The 21,315-nt window shown below is 40.1% G+C and overlaps 1 protein-coding gene across 3 annotated transcripts in view; it reads right to left on the reverse strand.

The window, feature by feature from the left end:
* Window positions 1-19,472, reverse strand: part of LOC131692353 (uncharacterized) — a 138,802-nt gene extending 119,330 nt beyond the window's left edge. For 2 of the 3 annotated variants that reach the window (XM_058979347.1, XM_058979348.1), the window contains exon 1: window positions 19,417-19,472. The gene's annotated coding sequence lies outside the window, so the exon portion shown is untranslated. The remainder of the gene's footprint in view (window positions 1-19,416) is intronic. The other variant, XM_058979350.1, reaches the window with a different exon arrangement.
* Between the last annotated feature and the right edge of the window lie 1,843 nt (window positions 19,473-21,315).

Genomic DNA, 21,315 nt, shown 5'->3' on the forward strand with positions numbered 1-21,315 from the left:
GCAACTGACCGAGTGACGTGGCGGAATATTGTGGAACAGATTAAATCATGATAATATGATGTACAATCAGGAAACATAATATATCTCGATATGCTGCATTCATGTAGCCTTCATATTTATTTTCAACAAAATTGTTTTAAATGATATTATCAACAACTTTGCTGAAAGCATCGGGTCAGAATTAATTTTCCACGATTACTTTTGGGAGAATTAATCACTATAATTTGTGTATCAAAAGATGTGCTGTTTTATGTTGGAAAACTTCTTCGAAGTTGTTAAACCTTCAAAGTTAATGATTTCGAAATTATGGAATCTTGACTGTTGAGAAAGTTTTTGAAAATGTGTCCCACTTTTGAAGTTTTCATTCTTTGACATATTGTACAAGAGAATAATCTATGGAGATTTGAACACTACTACATATTGACTCTCTTTATTTGTAGACTGTAATCACCATCTGTTAGACTACTTATGTTTCTGAATTTTGGAAAATTGATCTTTTTTCATAATTAATGATTTATTTAGGCCCAAATGCGGTAGCTCGACGAGGCCAATTGTTTGTATTTTACAATAAATTAAAAAAAAAACAACTATATTAAATTTTTGGTCTCGTTCAGGCGCAGCTTGCTTCTGCGTGTTGAGATCCTTTTTCTAGGGGGCGAAATATTGCCAGTGTTGTCCACTGCAATTTGAGGTTCGTTTCTTTTGTCTTCTTTCGCGTTATCGTTCACGTCCATGTCCTCATCCGTACTACTTTCCTGCTGCTCGCGGTCGGATGTTCTAGTTTGTGTGTTACTCTTAAGGGTCATTATAGTATGTTCGAATTTTTCGGCATTCATTTCGTTGTTGTTGTTGCTGGTTGTTGGTGCTTGATCCGCCGACGTTTGGTTTTGCAGTTTTTAGTGGTTTAGCGTAAGATGGTTGTGTGCTAATTTCAGTTGGATTTGTTGAGTTTTCCTTAACAGTTTCTGCGCAAGGTTTTCCGTGGTGCAGCGTCTTCATGCAGAACTGGCACGTAGGAATTTGCCCTGGGTATGTGACTAGTGATGTCTGATGAATGAGAACATCATCACTTCCTAACGCTGTGACGGATATGAATGAGGGAATTGGCTTGGTCACACGCATTCTCACCACACGAACACCTTTAGGGATGCCCGGGAAAAAATTCCTCCATGTATCGTGTGTAACGGAGTCTACTTCTCCGTATTTTTGCAAGCATTTTTTTAATCACGGCGTACGCGTAGCCAAATCATGGACACGAACTTCTACAGCGCCGTTCTCGATGTATACGGGAATGCTATATTCAACATTGCCGCATTCGGCGGTGTGCTGCATGTTGTTTCACGAGGCAAATGACTCAGCTTAGTAAATGTTCTTGAACAAAATCAGCACGCAATGTTTGATATGATGCATTTGTAGGGTTTTCACTTCAGCCAGATTGGGTTCCATCTGCACTTTTAAGAACTGTTCCACTTCCCGAATGGCTGGTCTTACGGGGCATTTCGAAAAATCAACAGCAACACAGTTCGACCGCAGCTGGGTTGCTTTTTGCTGGGCACCGACACTCATCACTATATCGCACAGTAGGTATAGGCTATTGTTATATGGACTGCTTGTGTGATAGGCACCGATTGATTTTTAGGTAGAATTGACCGTTTCACTTGCGCGGGACGATTTTTTGCTTCTGCTCAGGGCGAGATGTGAAGACAAACTGATGATGGAACTCTTGTTAAATTTTAGCATTTCCAAAAAATCAACAATTTTCATCAAATCCCCCCTCCAAACCAAATTTTTGGCTAAACCACTGACAGGTTCCAAATCATTTTAATCATTTTGGTTTGGTGGTGCTTACGATAAGAGCCCATCAAGTGTTCTGTGCTCAAATAACTGTTGGCTAAAATTATCGAAACGGGAGATCAACCTTTCGCTAATGATTTGTAGTACCAACCCGATCGGAAGGAAATAACACAATTATAACTCATGCTAATATTTTGTTATGAAAAATTTCCTATCAAATATTGTTATAAAGTAGAAACCGTTAGGTGTTAAAATAACAACAATTCTAACAAAAAATTCTCTACGAATATCACATTTATAACAAACCTTGATACAATATAACACGATCATAACAACTTGAGATAGCATAATTGACCCCAACATAGCTTGTATTACTTATTGTATAATATAAACGATTTTAGCGTACACGTCTAAAAATAGAATATGTGAAAAATAAAGCATACATTGAGGCGCTTTTTGTTTGGAAGCAAAAAGCTTCATGCAGCAAAAGCTTTTATAGCATTTTCATCAAATGATTGCATCAGGAATCAGAATATATTGGCTCAAATATATGACGCTGATTGTTATTGTGATAGTGGTTATTGCGGTTTGAACCTTGTTGTTCTGAGTTTGATGAGGATGTTTTCTGCATGAACCAGCGATCCTTTAACGATTGATGTATTATATTTGCATAATATTCGATCCGATATAGATGCAGAGGACGTTTTCAAACGCACACATTGAACTTTGCCCACGCCTAAGCGCTGTTTGTTTTCTTGGTGTCATACGCTTTGTTTTCATCCAGTTTTACTAACTAATACAGCTGACTATATGACTTTATAATATCTTTTCAGATTAGGAAAGTGCGGCTATTTTAGATTCTGAATAGGGCGCTTTGGCGCTTCTTTTGTACGTTAACATGTTTTACACGGTTTTTAAAATTAATGTCGATGCGACATGGTAACATTGAGCGGATATTTTACGTACATTACTTAACGGAGAATACGATAAAAGTTATTTAGGATTCCGCACAGATTCAAAGAAACAAATGCTAAAGTTTTGAGGTTGGCTTTTTGAGGTTTTAAATTCTCTTTTGGGGATTTGTTATTGGCTTTTTTATATGGGGAAGACTAAACAAACCAGTACAATTATGTAACACCTAATAAATTGCTAGAAATACAACTCATTCACAGAAGTTATATCTATCGACTGCGAATATAACAAATGTATCTGAAAATTCGAGAAATTGTTGAGATTTCTTCGATGGGAAGAATTCTTGAATATTTCTTGTTCTTCGGTAACACATTTTTACCATATTTGATTTAATTTTAAGGAGGAAATTAACAATATTTTGGAATCAAAGTTTTTAGATATTTCAAGGATTATCTAAATCACACATTTAAATTATAACAGCAATCAATAATGCCAGTTGGGACATGTATATATTCAGAAATTACTATTTTCTCATGAATTTTCTTTCCTACTTAAAAGGTTTCGGAGGTTTGGGCCGTTTGTATAAATTGATAACCTTATGCATACGCACAAATATTATTCTTTCAACAATTTCAACAGGTCGCCGTATTACTTTTTTAAATTTTCTACAAAATGAATCAAGAATTTTAAAGTAGCTTGATTATTACGAGAATTTGTTAGGTCGATGAATTTTTTGAAAGGAACGACGCGCCATCGAACACAGCGAAAACAGTAGAGCATACGCGCATTCAAATCACTTGTCAGTTCAACCATTAAATATCAAACATATCTTACGGAGAATGAAAAGATATAATACTCAAGTAAACTCAAACATTTTTTTATGCGTAGGATAAAATAGAAAAGTCGCAATAGATTAGAAATTAAAAAAACGCGCAAGCTAAAAAACCCACAAACTAGATGAGTATTCAGTGTTCATAAAAACCCGCATAAATTACAGAAATCGCACTGAAAGTGTTATCAAGATCCTCAAAACACACTTCGAAAATTTTGGAGATCAGTATAATATATCAGATAGTTTTTTGTGACATAAAAATTCGTTTTCGTAATATGCAGCATAGATTAAAGGAAAATATATTATATACTCATTTCATTAAGCCATAAAAAATATAGTTCAAAAATGCTTTTTGATTTCAATTCGTATTATTTTATTTTATCTGGACTGCTTGATGCTTCCTGCATATTCTTCGTAATAAGTTTTTTAGGAAAATTATAATCTTTTGAAAAGTTCTTTGATAACATCACGATTCCAAAGCTGTTTATGATAATGGCTTTAACATTTAAATCATATGCCTCCTATTCGAAGTTGTGTGTCAGACGAGTGTCTCAGAAAATAGGTAATGTTATCCATTAATGCAGATGCAACTAAGTAAATATCAACATGAGATATAAATTTGATAGCATTCTGTTATGATGTTCTGATCGGGAAGGCTTTGTGTTGCTGTTTACAAAATGCGGTGAATAAACTTTTCCAAAATAAGTTATTTGAAACTCAATTCAAGATATTTAAACGCTGTATGAAATTATGAATTTCATGAAACTGGGTTTCATTGAAACTAGCATATTATCTTATATTACCCGGCAGTGGTACGTAAGGAGATTTGTAACAGTCTATTATATTTGTAACGCTTTTGGTGGTATCCAACGGTAAAAATAGAACAAAATCGTGAGTTAAACGAAAACAATTATATGAAACAAATCGCCCCAAAGGCAGTATCTGAACCTGCAACTCTTGAGACTCCAGCTCAATACACAAACGCTTATGTCCAACAATAACATTTCATGTAGATCAACACCGGTCACATGAAAAATGAAAGAATAAATAAAGAAATGAAAAAATGCTTCCGTGAACTGATCGCAAACAATGTCATTTTCCAAAGATCTGAATTCAAAAGTGGGCATTTGTTTCATTATACTGCACATCATTGATGCTCGTTTCTGTTGAAAAAATACACTAATACTGTATACAGAAGAGATGCAACGGAATTTAGTGGTGAAAAGTTGTTTGGTTCATATGTGCTGCTCGGTTAAGGTCCTATGTTTCTTGCAGAAAATCTCCAGTGTGGTAATAAACATACACCCCTGCGACAAGTGCAGAGAATTATCCGCATCTGCTGCTCCATCATCAAAATCCCAGTAGTCCGCTTTGCCCAAGTGTATAAAAATAAATATTCAATGAGGCATCCTTCAACTAGGTATATTAGACTAGTCAGTCAGGCATATTCGTTCCACTCTATATACCTTTTTGAGCTCATCAAAAACTGCGTCAGCACTGGTCCAGCGACTTTTCGGTCGGACAAATGTTCTTCCCTGTTCGGCGACAGCACTTTCTCCCCATCATCGTTCTAGAACTTGGCCTCGATCTGTCCTAGATGTTTGACTGTCCTATTCAGCCTTGTCCTATTCAGCCTCCTAAGTCATCATTCAAACTAGCGTCAGCTCAAAGTATGTACATCGGCGTCTTTGACCTTGCATACGGAAGAGTGGATGACATTTATGTTGCACCACGGTTTCCTCCTTCAGTGTTGTCCTCCTAGCTATAGGTGCATAGCGCATTCAACTGTGCTGTGGCAAAAAAACAGTCTTCACTTCATCTATGAAGACGAGATGTAGATAGCTCTATGTTGACTCGTCGGTAGCCTTTTCTGTTTTCCATTGTAGGTAGGAAAATGACACTGAAGGTTGATCACAGAAGGTAGTTTTAGGTAGTCCCAGCAGTTGACTGGTCGGGTAATCTCTGGTGTCGTTTTTCTGCCTACTTTTTGGAACGTAGCGATTATGGGGCATGGGACGTGAGGCACAGAGACGAAATCCATTCCACCTGCATGGAGTGAGTGTTTGTGTGTGAAAATAGCTCTAAAGAATGTGTTCTACTGATGCATTCATAGGCTGCAATTTGATGGAAGGAAATCTTTCCATGAATAGGAGGAACGAAGGTTTAATGCTATATTTGGAATTTATTGAGGTGATGTTGAGTGGTACAGATTTACTTGTTTTGTGAAATCAATCTGATAATTTTCTCTGGGACCTTGTACGTATATCTTTGGTTGATTTTAATTCTTTGCTTTGTAAAATACTGTAATTTGGATACAATCAGTGTTTAACCTTCGCATTACTTTAAAGCAAAAATGATTTATAGGGGAGTTAAAAGCAATTAACGATAATTAGTGTTCTTCGCCAATCGTCTGACTGGAGAGACAAGGTGTCGCTTCGCAACCAGTTATCTGAACAAATGAAAAGTACAAGGAAATTTTTGATCTGGCGGGCCAATGATTGATATGGTTTCATATTCATATCTGGGACACTAAATAATCGGTAAGCTTTACAAAGTGTCTGCAGAAGCGACCGATAAGAGCAGGCCCAACGGTTCGACTCTTCGTTTGGCCTGCTCTAGCGTCCTGTCACTACGCTTGGAACCAGTTGGAATTATGCGAGCTCAAAAGTGTGATTTTTGTTCCACCAACCACCACAGGAGCTTCTCCCAATTGAATGACATTGATGTATTATTGCACTCTTTTTAAAAGTTACTCACGTTTTTTCTTTTATAAGAAATGTATAGAATTCACTCAAACTATCGAGATGATTTCTGAGGCCTGGAAGGCCGAGCCCAATATACTAATCAACTCAGCTCTATTATTTGGGACAATGCTTTTTTAGAGAGCAGAAAGAATGTTGAAAAACACTCTCAGTAATAAAAAATTACAAAAACTAGTAAATCAGGGAACGACGGATTTGGACAGCCACCAGAGCCGCTAAAACAACTACTCTTGCACGGAAACTTGTGCCATTCAGCGTTACGACTCGGCTTCCTCGTACCTGTGCCGTAACTCTTTTAATCCCTTTGGTTCCTTACTCGTGCCATTTAGCGCCACTTTCTCGATGAGCCATCCAGCTCCCAACTTGTTCGCGAACTACTAGGTCTAGCTCCAGACGATGGGCCTAGCCTACTCTGACGGAAAATCCCCCGACGAGAGATGTTCTCCCGAAACCGAGCCAACCAATGTGATGTCGAAGTTAGTTCGGCGATTCCCGTGGAGCAGAATATCTGGTTCGCCAACGGAGAATTCAGTGGCAAAAGAAGTTCTAACGATGCCGATTCTTCTTTGAGTTTCAGAATATTTTTCTCGGGCCAACCGATAGGGTTCCGTGGTCGGTTCGGCGATTCCGGGTGGAGCGTTGCGTTCGGTTCGCTGATGCCCCAACGACCCATACCCGGTGCTCTATCGTAGTATACTCACCTAGTCTCCGGCAGTGGATCTAGTCTCTTCCGACAGAGAGTTTTCTGGCGGTGATTGTTCTCCAGAAACCGTTGCTCGCTGGCCATCACACCATTTTCACTGTGAGGCGGTCATGATCTGAATGACCACTATGTTGACCGCGTTCCCCGTGTTTACGTTGCTTGTCATTCTGTAACCGACATTATCCGAGTTGATGGCCGGTCCTCTCGTTTGAAGCATCTCTCCGCGCGTTGCTTCGAACCACGGACATTCGAAGACCAGATGCGTCGGTGTCTCCACGACATTTTCACACTTCGGGCACAATGGTGACGTTGCGTATCCGAACCAATCAAGATACTTGAAGCAGCCGTTGCCCGACAGGAGCTGAATCAAGTGAAAGTTCACCTCTCCGTGCTTTCGTCATCGAATCGATTTTCACCATCATCCTCACGTTTCTGGTGTGTCTCGGATTGTAGCTCTCGACATCCTCCGCCAGAAAGATACAAAGGGAGATCATCCTGGGTCTTCAGCGCCGCATCTTTTTCATCTTGTGGTGAGCTATTTGTAACTTGGCCCTATTCATGCAGTTTTCGATCGCGTCTATTGTCTCCGTCACCGATACCTCCACTTCTTCAAGTGTCCGCGATTTCACTTTCCTGAGCATCCGAAGTGTCAAGATCCCGTTCCAAAGAGTTGGACCGAGAGTGTTGTCCTGAGGAACACCCTCTGTGGCTCGCATTGACTTCTGCTTTTTTGTTAGTCTCACACAGCAGCACTCTGCTCTGGAAGTAGCTCTTCAGGATCTGACATAGATAGTCGGGGACCCTTATTCTGTGCAGCGCTGCAGCGATAGCTCCCCAACGCACTTTTAAATGCATTCTTCACATCTACCGCGATCACGGAGAAGTATTGATCTCCTATTCGCTTCTATTAAGATGCCTTCTCAGCATTCTCGAGCCCTCTCCAAATTACTTTCACTATCGATACTCTTTAGTGAAATTCGAGCTGCATCTTGGATATTCCGCGCTTACCCTTCGTGCATTTCGTCAGCCTGTTATGAATGGTTCATTCCAGGAGTTTTCCGAGTGTATCCAACAGGCATATTGATCCATATTCGAGGCCGCATCGCCCGGTAGCTTTCCTGTCTTTGGTAACAATACCAGCTTCTGTACTTACCACATTTCGGGGAAGTTAGCTTCATATAGTGTCTATATGAAGCTAACTTCCCCGAAATGAAGCACCATCCTGAACATGTCCGGGTATGCCAGAATCGCAGCTTTCAGTGCCACATTTGTTATTTCATCCGGACCGAGGGCTTTCTCAGATTTAAGTCACTTCAATACTTCTATGAGCTCATAGTTAGCCACTTGCCGCTCGTCAGTGTTTGCTTCTTCTTCTTCGCTGAACGGTGTCGATGGCCAGATAGTTGGAACGTACTTTGCGAAAAGGCCCTCAACGATTTTTTCAGATTACCCAGGTACATTTCGGCTGGCGTCGATGGGCCCTTAATTTTCGCCATCACGACTCGGTACGCGTCACCCCACGGATTGACGTCTACTTCTCGGCACAACTTCTCGCGACAATCTACCTTGCTAAGCTAGATTTGCTGTTTTAAAGCGATCCTAGCTTCTCGAAACGCTGCTTTACGCTGTTCTCTATCTTTCTCCAATACTTCTCTCTAGCCCGCTTTCTGGCTCTGAGACAGACAGCAGCGCGTGGCGTACTGAGCTTCTCGTTCCACCAGTAAGCTGGATGCCGTCTATTGCTTGGATCCAGCTTTCACGACATTGTTTCATCACAAGTCGTCACAATCCTTTATGTTAGATCAGCCGCATCCACATTCTCGGTCCCGCCTTCTGGCCGAAGTGCTTCAACAAAGAGGTCTTTGTTGAAGGCTTTCTCGTTCCACGTTCGCTCGCCAATCATTCTTCTCCGTAGCCCAGCAAGGTTCCGAGGAGTGGTAGCGGTAGCTCTCCAATCCATGTTCGCCGTCAGTAGATTCTGTGCCGTTTATCGGATATGTACTACAGGAACTTTCATTCGTACATCTAACTTCGCTAGAGCTTCCTGCAGGATATACCCTCCTGGGTTAAACAACCTAGAAGCATTTCTACTTTTAAAGCACACTACAAGTGCATTCTAAGTTTTATAAATTGCTTCAAGAGTGCCATAAAACCTAAATTGTTAATAGGGCACTGGCCACATTGGAGGAGTGTAACAGCTGCACACGAAGACACTGTTGATTTTGGCGATCACGAAACCTTAAGCCGAATCAGCCCACGACTTGTACCGTAGCCGCTCTCGTCCTATTCGCCACCCAGTTTCTGTTTCCGGGGGACTTCATACGGCTCTGAAATCAAAGCGACTTCACATCTAGTTTCCGATCGTAAACTCCCACAACAGTTGTTTTGCGATGTCACAGTGATTCCGATTTTTCTGGTTTATCTCCATTACCGTTAGCCTGCACTCGCCTTCTTATAGGCAGGGCATTTAAAATCACCCGTCTGAAGGTCGTATGCGTCCGCTGGAGTGCAAAGCATGCACTTCGGCCTCTGTGTGCAGGCTCTCGCAAGATGCCCCGTCTCCACGCATTTCCAGGACATCCTGGATATATCCTGGCCATTGCAAGCCCCTGCCAAATGCCCAAAGCCCAAACATTTGAAGCGTTTCTCCGTTTATTCAATCGCTCATCCGCCGACCCTTTCAATAGGTCTCTAGAGTATCCGACCGTAACTTTGTCTGCCTTCAGCGCCTTTCAGCAGCGGTTACCGGTAGACGAATTATCGCTGTCTGAGTTCCTCCGTATCCCGTATTTAACTGGGTTGTCATGCGCACCTCGCCCAGGTTACACTACTGCTTCAGTGCACCTCTCAGCTCGTCTTCCGTCATGATTTCATTAAGGTCCTTGCACACAATCATCATCTCCTGGTTTTTTTTCTAAGGCTTTAACTTCTGCCTGGTAATAATTTCTGATTTGGTAGTAGTCCCCTGCAAATTCGAGCTACTAGTCGTGGGCTCCTTATTCAACTCGACGAGCATCTCACCTTTTTGGATACACCTGATACTTACCACGTTTTCCCCCAAACCCATCAGCTCTGGGTCCGCTCTGACCTTCTTGACCAGTGCTGCATACGTCGTCGCGTCGTTAGCTTTGACGAGCACGGCTTCTCTCTTTGGCGCCTTCTGACGAGCCGGACCTTACCCTTTTCTCTTCTGCTCAACTTTTTGCTCTTCCTTCTGCTTTTGCAGTTTCCCGTCTTTCTTCTTCCTATCTACAACGGTTCTCCAACTATCTCCCAGTTGGGTCACGTCCTTTTCGTCGGCAACAACAGCGTCCTCGAGTGTCTACCTCTTGGGCCCACTTGGACTTCCGTCTCCTGGCAAGGTTCTTATCCTCTTTGGAGTCACGAAAACTGGCGTGTTCTCCACTTCAATCTTCTTCTCATTTCACTGCTTCGGATGGGCTAGGAAGATAGCAGTCTTAGCCAATGCACGCAAAGCTACCACATCCCTCAGTGTTGCCGTTTCGTACACCTTCACAGCAGACACTAGCGTCTTTCGAACTCTGAGAACCAACTCCCTAATATCCGTATACATATTGTTTTTCATGACCACAAACTTGTGGAGCTCCTACACCAAGCACATCGCTGTCACTTTTTTCTGTGGGGTTTCACTCACCCCGCTCTGCTCTGGCTGTTTTTGCTACTGTTTCTCCTCCTTCTGCTACTGCTTAATCATCTCAGCTACTGCTGGTGGTGGTTACCTCACCAAACCAGCTCTGGTAAACAGATTCACTGCACCTACTCCGTATGTGTGAGTTTTTGGTTTGTTCTCCTTCGGGTCGCTATGTTACTCGTCACGAGTTTTGAACGTAGCCGGAGACCTGCTAACATTTTAGCGAGACGGAGGTAGCCGTCCTGTAAGCCCACTCACCATTTCAGGTCAGTGTCATCCTACCTTACTCAGGGAGTAGAACAGCAAGCTTGTCAGCCCAAAGTCGTCATCCAATTAGTGTTCCATGTCCTGTCGTTGACGTTCGCCATGGCCAGTGTTCCGTAATCAGGATATTACTGACGTCGATTCTGATGTGCCGGTTGGCACACCGGTTGGGCTAGGGTGCTTTTATTGCTAAGATCATTCGCGTCTAAAATCTAAGGATCTTAGCAGAAGCGGCACAGACTCGCTTCGTCAGATCTGCGTTTGAAATTTTTGGCCTTCTGTGGATTTTTAACAGAGCCCAATGGGTAATATGCCCAAACCCCACCATATCCTAGCAAAAGTCCTCAACTCGCAGAAGATTCAGAGGCGGTCGTTAAGTCCCTGAATTCCTGTCCCTCTTGTCCCTGCTACCCCTTCCCAAGAGAAAGTCTGTATGTGTCTGTGTGCGTGTATGTATGTGGCAAAGTTTCATTTGTATTTCTCGACAATGGCTGAACCGATATCATCCAAACTAATTTCAAATGAAAAGCTTGACACTTAGGCAGAAAGCTATGATTTTTGTGTTTGATTCTGAACTTGAATTTCCACGATATGGATAATTGTGTGCGCAAAGAAAGCACTGCATATCAACAAAAAGCTCATACAAATACTTGTCGGACGAACTATAGATTGTTATAATTGGATCATCATAAAAAAACATTTAACATAGAATTCGGACGAAAGATTTGTACCATTTGCCCTGAGCTAGAAATAAGACCAAACATGTCTTCTATTATAATAATTATTAACGGCAAAACGGCCAATTTAAAACCACTTGTATCTGCGGAGAAATTAATGGATGCAATATGCGTTTGCTTACGATATTGTGTTTTTGCAGATTAATCACCCTATAAGTGAGTTATTTTCATTAGTTTTCTTTAAAGGATTGTATTGATGTGATGTCTTCAGCAAATTTTTAGCTTCACTTATGCGAATAACTTTACTGAAGACACCAAATATCTATCTTGAATACATTAAAAGTTATAGTATGTTCTTTGTAAATGACCCTTTTGTTGCCTATTTAATTTTCAATGAAGTAATGGTCCGTTGAAATAAGCGGATTTTACATCGATGAAACAGAAAAAGATCATATCAGGACATTATTTGTATTTCATTTCTCAACCTAGAAATAACCATTGGACAATCCTAAACTGTCTTAATGCATCTTGATGCAAACATTTTCGTTTGCAAGAGCTTTCTGGCAGCTATTTTTCTAATTCATAACCTTTGGATCGATCTGGAACATATCTCGGAAAATAAGAAGCGCTACAAGCAGCGGCGTAGCCCAGGGGATGTTTTGGAAGAAAAAAAGATTGATGCAGACTGATTTTATTTATTATTAATACATTAGTAATTGACTGATTAGTACATTGAGAGCCTATTGTTTTAAGCATCATGAGGAATGGGATCCTGATCTGTGACTGATCTATTAGTCGGGATCCCACAGTTGTCAATTCATATCAATATAAAAAACCTGCATGGAAAGACTCTAATAACCTCTCATGCCGGAGTTCTAGAACTAATGATAATTCTCATTTCAGATAATATTGTCCTCACTCTTGAAGGGATGTGCCGAAATATGGATCAGGGTCAATTTTTCGAATGGAAAGTGAAGTATGAGTAGGTGTTTATGAATCATACAACTGCTCACCGAAAAATTGCACAAGTTTCAATGTTTTTGTTTGGGACATGGGTAGAGTTGAGACGAAAACTTAATATGATTAATAACGTGAAAAGAACTTTCCAAAAATAAAAAGAAATTTTCGAAAACTTGCAGGTTCTGATCGATTTTAGTTATCATTTTGTTGTATTATCAATTATATGAATAGGGAAAATAAATGTTCGAAAACAAAAACGGATACTTAAGATTAAGGTCACGTCGTTTCGAAACTGCCAATTTCGTAGGTATAGTATCTTCGAAAATATTAACCAAATCGAGTTCACAGAACAGCTTCCTCCGGAGTACGGGTTCTTGGCTTGTTTGATTCGTGACACCACGATTCAAGCTCAGACAAAACGCGTACCACACGCCAACTCTCGGAGTGGAGTTCTCACTTGCTCACTTTTCTTGCAACAATAAATCGCCAGGGCCAGACAAAATCAAATTCATCTTGTTGAAGAATCTGTCAGACTCTGCATAGAGGCGCTTGTAGAATTTATTTAATAAGTTTCTTGAAGGTAACATTGTCCCTCACGACTGAAGGCAAGTGAAGGTGATTGCCATCCAAAAACCAGGAAAACCAGCTTCCGACCACAATTCGTATCGACCGATTACAATGCTGTCCTGTATCCGAAAGTTGTTTGAAAAAAAAATTATCCTACTCCGTCTCGACAATTTGGTCGAAGCAAATGGCTTACTGTCAGATACACAATTTGGCTTTCACAAAGGCAAAGGGGCGAGGCTCATGTCTAAGCCCCCTTCTTTACAATTTTTTACGTGAATTACATTGACGAATGTCGATTCCTGCACGCTAAGGCAGCTTGCAGATGACGCTGTGGTCTTTATTACAGGTCCCAAAGCTGTCGATTTGCAAAGACCATTGCAAGATACCTTCGACAATTTGTCTGCTTGGACCCTCCAGCTGTGTATCGAATTCAGCACGAAGAAAACTGAGCTATTTGCAAGGAAGCGTGAACCAGCGCAACTAGAGCTTCAATTAATGAGTCAAACAGTTGCTCAGGTTTTATGTTTTTTAAGGTCTCGCGGTATGGGTTGATTCTAAATGTACCTGGAGATATCACATTGGATGTCTGAAACAGGTGTGCCAAAAAGGATCATCTTCCACTGTACGGAAACCGGAACATGGTGGGGTACCCACCCAAGACACCTGATTAGGCTGTGCTAAACAACGATATTGTCGGTGTTGGTGTACGGGAATTTCTGTTTCCGCTCCGGTGCGATCCATCCAACTAGAGCGAATACATAATTGTTGTTTGCGTATCGCTTTGCGTTGCAGGCACTCGACTCATACGATGAGTCTAGAAGTGCTGGCGGGCGTCCTTCGGTTGAAAAATCGATTTTGGGAACTATAATACGAATTATCATTCGATGCGATATCTTGAACTCGTCAGTAATTGGAAATTTCTAGAGGCTTGTCGAGCGCAATTCCCACACCCTATTTATGTCCTTGTAGGTCGATTACATGGCTTAAAACATCAAACCTTCTTCATATTATCCCAACCGTGGCAACCCTTTTCATGCTTCAATTAACTATATTCTTCGATACATCCACGTAAGATGAGATTCGTTGAATGCCGAATCACATATGTCCGCAAGTAGTCCCAAACATTTCTGTAGTGTAACTATGTTTCAATTGACTAAGAGAAACGAGAGCAATGAAATTGAAAGACGGATTGGTCTTCTAAAGCGAATTGATGATGAGTTATGTTCAATCAAAGACCATGCGGGAGACTTAGGTGCAACGCCCAACTCCTACTTAGCGGAAAGCAAAGGACTCTTCTAGACAGGCCCGTGCGCAAGGGGAGGGTTTTGGGGGATCAAACCCCTCCCATGAGAGGTTTGAATCACTTTTGAAAAAAATTTGAATTCCTGTGCAGAAAAAGAATGACACCGCGAGCTGTTTTCATACATAGTATGTCTCTTGAAACCAAGGAAGAAGCTTTGCAAGTATGGCTGAAAAGGGATGTAAGTCAAGTTGGTCGATATCTACAGATCGGTTCACCTTATCACAAGTATCGTTATTAGCAACAGTTGTGAGCAGATCAGTTGGAGAAAATCGTAATGTCGGTGTCCGGAGACATTCCACCACCAGTAAGTCGCGCAGGCTCACGAAAATGAGCGCATCGGGAGGAATACCGCCACCGAGTAACTCTCAGCGTCGAGAAGGATAAGAAACCCTGCGAAAGTGGTTTAAAGAGATGTAAATCATTATGGTTGGAGCGTCCGGATCGGTTCGTGTCTCGATAGGTGACGACATTTGCACCAGACCTGAGTAGGTTAGATAATTATAAACCGCCAAGGTTGGATTGCAAGTAAGAAAAATATGCAATGAAATAAACATGTACGATTAACACAAAATAAAATGAATAGAGACTTACGTAGTAGGGATGATGAATGCGAGAAACAAGAGGTTTAGGTTTAGTCTGTAGGTTTTACTACTATAGTAGTATACAAACAAATCCGACACTGCTACAAATCATCAGGCAGCGGTGTCTGTTTAAGATTCCTTCTGAATAAGAGAAATTTGCCCAATTTATTGAGCGGAGTCGATTGGTACACAAGATTCGATTCTCGAAAAAAAATCTTCATAGTTTGAGTCTTTCTATACTTTATTTTTATAAAAAAAATAAAAATCATAACCCTCCCCTTGAGAATTTTCTGCGCACGGGCATGGCTCTAGAATACCTATCCGTCTTTCAATTTTTATTCCTTTCGTTTATCTTAGTCTTAAATTTGCCGGAAATAGCCAACAAAAGAGATACAGTAAACATTTCCATAGTAGATTTGGGGAAGTGGACTGCAACAAGACGTTTCACATCGACTTATCAAGTTTCGATGGCTCCACTAGCTTTGGTATATTCAATCAATATTTCACCGCCTTATTCAAACGCAATGATCTTGGTTATATTGATACTTTGCCCGTCGACCATTACTTCATCGTTTCGGATAGACTCAGCTCATCAGAGGCTCTTCGTTCGACGAAACTAAGAAAGCATGTGCCATATTCCCTGGGGGAAATATGGGAGCTCTTGTGTGCCTTACCTGTGGGATCGCACAATATTACCTTAGCCTGGGTCCCCCCTCGCATTGCTCCATCCCGGGTAATGAAGAAGCGGCCTCAGTTTCAATGATTTTTTGAATATTTTTAAAGAAATTGGAGCGAGGCTACACAGATCAACACCAAAGTTTATATGAGCACTAGGGGTGTTCAAGATATCAATAAAAATGGTCAATCTACACTTTCGCATAAAGTCTTACATAGCTTATTACGTCAAAAAAAGTAACCTATACATTTTTTAACTCAATCAGACATCATTAAGGGGGTGCGGCGTTTGAATATTGATTTCATAACATAAGGGTTCCAACTAAATCATGAAATCTCTGCCATTTTTATATTTGTTCTGCTCCCAAGCCCAGTTCGCTGGGAATTTTTTTTGAAGTTATAAGGCATTATAATAAAACTTTTGATTTTCGAATTTATTTTTTTAAAAACTTTCTTAAAACCTTTTGGAACTACAAAAAAAATTAAATTTGTTTTAAGAAGTTTTCGTTTGTTTTGACACTAGATGCTGATGACGAGTTTCGCGCCAACTCGAACAACTCACCCTCTTAGAATTTAATGAAACTTTCTGTATATGAGAACTTTATCACTAAAAGCCACTTTGCACACTTTGTTTTTCCAAAAATGATCTAGACTGTCTTTTGAAAAGGGGCAAACTTTTTTGACCAATTTTTTTTCAAATGGCTATAGTCTAAAAATGACAAATCCTACAAAAAAATGTTGTTGGAGTGATTTTCACTAAACTAATCAAATTTTTGAATAAAAATATTGAAAAAATTCTTCATTGATTCCTACATTGAAAAATTTAGAAATTTAAAGTCGATGTACAAAAAAAACCCATTTTTTGATTTGGATGAAATTTTGAAAAAAAAAACAGTTTGGACAAGGAAAAGTTTTTTTTTTCAAATATTTTTTTCCCTTAAAAGTGCCGAACTTGAATTTTTGACGGTAGATAGAGAACATAATTATCTATTTTGAAGCAAAATTTCATCCAAATCAAAAATGGGTTTTTTTTTGTAAATCGACTTTAAATTTTTAAAATCGATTTTTTTCAGTGTAGGAGTCGATAAAGAATTTTTTCAATATTTTCATTCGAAAATTTGACTAATTTTGTGAAAACCACTTCTACAACATTTTTTGTAGGATTTGTCGTTTTTAGACTATAGCCATTTGAAAAAAATTGGTCAAAAAAGTTTGGCCCTTTTCAAAAGACAGTCTACATCATTTTTGGAAAAACAAAGTATGCAAAGTGGCTTTTTGTGACAAAGTTTTCATGTAGGGGCCATGCATAAATGACGTAGCATTTTAGGGGGTAGGGAGGGTATACCTAATTTGTGACGAAGTGTGACGTGGGGGAGATAGGGTCAGAAGAGTAGAGAAAACAATTTAATGTTCCTCCATTCCCAACAGAAATAAATTAAAATGAACGAAAGTTACTTTTCACACGGTTTTTAATGTGGTTCATTTTACGATTCCGGGATTACAGACTCGCAAAAAAACAACGAAACATTTAGTATGCGGAAGTAACTTACTACATTAGTTAGCTTATGTTACTAACTAATAGACTTAGCTTGGTAGCTAAATTAAATTTTCTCTTCAGATTCAACCAAACAAAATTTAGTAATTTAGATGAACGAATGCTTCTTCAAATCATGATTTTTAACTGAGAGAACTTCTCTTCATGCCCCATGACATATAAAATTCAAAACAAAACTGTAAACACTATATTTGTGATGAAATGGTCTTATTTTGTACGCAATTTGCTGTTATAACGAAAATGTTGATAAAAGCCGTCAAACATGTTGTAAGGACATGTATTTAAAAGCATTGAAAAACATATGTAATTTTTTTTTCATCCCCCGGCAGCGTTGCGCAAGGAGGGGGGAGGTGTAGGAAAATTCTACGTTATTTACAAGGGGGAGGTTTGAGTTTTGTGACCAAATGAGGGGGGAGGGAGGGGTCGAAAATCGTCAAAAAAAAGCTACGTCATTTGTGTGCGGCCCCGTATAGAAAGTTTCATTAGAATCTGAGAGGATTCTGCCAACTCTGAATACGATTTGGCGCGAAATTCGTCTGATGTTTCATGCCAGTTTTAGACATATTTAGACAAATAAAAAACGATTTTCAGCATTTCATTTATTCCCCTCTTTGGAGTTTTGCAAATATTATGAAATCTATATTCAAAAACCGCACCCCCTTAATGATGTCCGATTGAACTAAAAAGTTGCATAGGTTACTTATTCGATGTAATTAGTATTTTATGTAAGACTTTATGCAACAATTTAGGATGATCATTTTCATTGATATCTTCCCTCTTGAACACCCCTAGCTCTCCATACAAACTTTGGTTTTAATCTGTGAAGCCTCGTTCCATTTTTTCAAAAATTTCTTCACCAGGTGTTTCCTAGAACCCCAACCTTTCGCCGTTTTTTTTGTTCTGCTCCCAAAAAATTTTTTATTTTGTTTCGCAGTGTAATCTTTCTCGCTAAAAAATTCCAAAGTCAACCACTCATAAAAATAAGTCTAATTGACTCCCTTAATTTCAATAAAACTGTATTCTCCCGTCTTGTATGTCCATATGGACCCCTAGTTTCAAGATAGCTGTAAAAATCTCTTAGTTTTATTATAAAAATTCAATGTTCAAACAAAGGCATCTATATGTTAACGCAAAGGTGTGTTTTTCATTCAGTTCGTTTATTTAATAGGCACAAATACGTTAGCTTGGCGGTGCCAAATTCTTTTTTTTACATTTTGAATATCTTAAAACTAAAAGGTTACAATGCACAAACATTTTTTAATATTGAGAGGAACATTTTTTACAACTATCTTAAACTAAAAATACGATTCGATATACAAGATTGAACAATAATTATTTTTCTCAATTTTTTTTTACAACTATCTTAAGACTAAGAATGTAGATTAATATAAAAGAAGGGGAGCAAACTCCGCAAACGTGTCTTATCAAATAAAAGATCTGAATAAAAACTAAAAAAACATTTATTCCCAGTCAAAAGTTTTCCCGGTACGCACAACTTTGTTAAAGAGTTCATTTAAATTTCAAAAAATAATATTTATTCATCAGGATGCACCCTGCAACGGGTCCGCGTGGTTATTGTTGAACTTCAACTACAATGCGTCTCCATTTATTATACAACCCTTAGAATCCAATAGCACAACTTTCCCCGAAACAAGCATCCAACGCCCATGATGACGCGATGAACGACTTGTTCGTCCTCCGGGGATTCACATGGGGAAAGTATGCACACAAAAAACAACCTAAATGACGTCACCGTTTGTTCGTTCGTATATGGATTTACATTTCTAATGCTCTATGTAGTAGGTACCATCCACCAGCACAGTACCATTCGAAAATTGCGTGACACTTGCGACAACCGAGTGCCGACTACCACGTATTCAGCAGCGACAGCATCGGCAGCCGAGGTAGACGAGAGGAGGGTAGCCTGAGGTATAACAGCTTAATGTTTACCTCTATCAAACTGCGGTCGTCGATGCTGACTGTGTCGGTCCGTCGGTCGTTGGGACAGGCCAAAACGGGCAGAACGACATCGAGTCACGTAATTTCCGAGTGACATTTCGTGAAAGGATCTAGCTAATTTGTGATGTGTGATACATGGTGGGCGTCCGCTTTGAAACGTATCGTCCTCTATCTCTCTCTCTCTCTCTCGCTCTGTTGTTGTTTTTGTTTCTCGACTTACCTTTAGCAGCTGGTTTCACGGTGTGAGGTACTCAAGGAGGTGTTGGATTTTTTTCCACGCTGGAATGGGAACCGGTTGACTCCTGCTGCGGCTGACAATCGGGGCGGTGTACAGTCCAGGTGATTTAATGAATGAATGGAAATAGCGTTGTAATTGAATTGGCTTTTTCTTCGAACTTTTTCTTGCAAACTGTCGTTTTTTTTTCGTTTCTTCTTTTCGTATTTGAATCAACGACGTCGAAATTGATTCGTTGTCTGTATCTAAAATTACTTCAGTTTAGGTAGTTTTGTTTTTGTTTTGGCACATTAGGGCGCGACGTCGAATTGAGTGCACGCACACAAAACGAAACCCGGGGATTAGTTCCCTAGCACCTAAAGAGCACGATAATGGTTTGAAATGTAATGCACGGCTGGTGGGTGGTGGGTGAGAAAATGGGTGATGGTTCACACACTATATGCAAGCGTAGCTTCGCTCTAGGTAGGCATGACTGATGTGTAACGAAACTGTTGCACGTTCACGACACTGTTTGAGATCTATGGTCTTTCACAACACGGGGAACGTTGCGTCTAGCGTTTCGATTCGATGCCGCAGTACAGCGGCCAAATCAACAGTTTGCTAGAAGAAAACTATTGGTCGGTGCCACCGCGCCCACCGATTGACATGCTGGATGACACTTTATTCATAATTCATCACACTATTGTCAGTTAGAAAGAGACTATTATGTAACTCTCATACATCCTCCCGCTCTCTGGAATACTCTTTTTCCGAATCACAAGCTCTCGCACAATTACAGTTCGGGTTGGTCTCCACGAGGATTTCTAGCACTGAACCAACTTCTTGCGGAGATCACTTTTCTCAGTTTCGCTGGGGCTCCATCGTCATCATCACCATCATCAGCACCAACGGACTCTCCGCGGTCCATTCGACCTACACGCACACAGGAAACCGAGAGTCGCGTCGGGATGGATGCTGTTTGCTCTTGATTCTTGCACTCGTGGAAAATATGGACCGAAATAAACGTGTAGAAGAACTTACGTACTCGCTCGCTCACTTGCTCAATCTCAGCTTCCGGTGCACTATGGGATTGGATGTACAGTTTAGGTGGTATTATTTTTTTATATTTAACATCAAAGGGGAAACTAATGAAATGGTAGACTGGGAATTTTCTCAATCAATCAGAGTATTTTTGGAGATGAATTGTAAATGAACAAGGGATATAAACGCCAAATTAAGGCGGTATAGCGAACTTCACAGGAACCTTTTCTGGTAAACATTGACAGATAATTTGGTCTTTTGATATGAAATTATAATATGAAATAATAAATTAATAACTATGATTTCCATTCAACGCCTATGTTAAATTCAGCATGCGGCATATACATGTAGTTAAAGCGTTCATTGTCTGAGTATGATGAGCACTGTTTGATAGCATCGTTTACTTGTCCAAGGCTTATGATACCTCCTGGAGGTATGGGATCCTACGAACATTAAAAAAAGTGGCAGATACGTGGTAGAATAATCTGCATATTCTGAAGACGATTGGTGCCAGGTTTCTTCGTGGTCAATGCGCTTATTTACTAACGATCGGATCCGCAATTATTTCTACCTGATTTTTGTATGACATCGGGCTCGTTAGTAATGGTGAAGGTGCTATGATTGTTAGCCTACTCAGATAGGCATTCGGAGTACAGGGCACCAGTTCGATCATAGCCATTTTGGCTGAAGGAGGTATTGTATCGTTCGATATTCTTGTTCTTGAAACTATAACCCGATTCTGGTGCATCGAGTTTCTGAACGTTTGTTACGATCCCCCTAATCTCTAGGTCTCGAAGGATATCAAAAAGCGCAAGACTACTCCGCGATTATTCGTCCGATTATCTTTCAACAATCGCTCGGCCT

This window comes from Topomyia yanbarensis, chromosome 3 (genome assembly GCF_030247195.1).
Source record: "Topomyia yanbarensis strain Yona2022 chromosome 3, ASM3024719v1, whole genome shotgun sequence".
Classification (NCBI taxonomy): domain Eukaryota; kingdom Metazoa; phylum Arthropoda; class Insecta; order Diptera; family Culicidae; genus Topomyia; species Topomyia yanbarensis.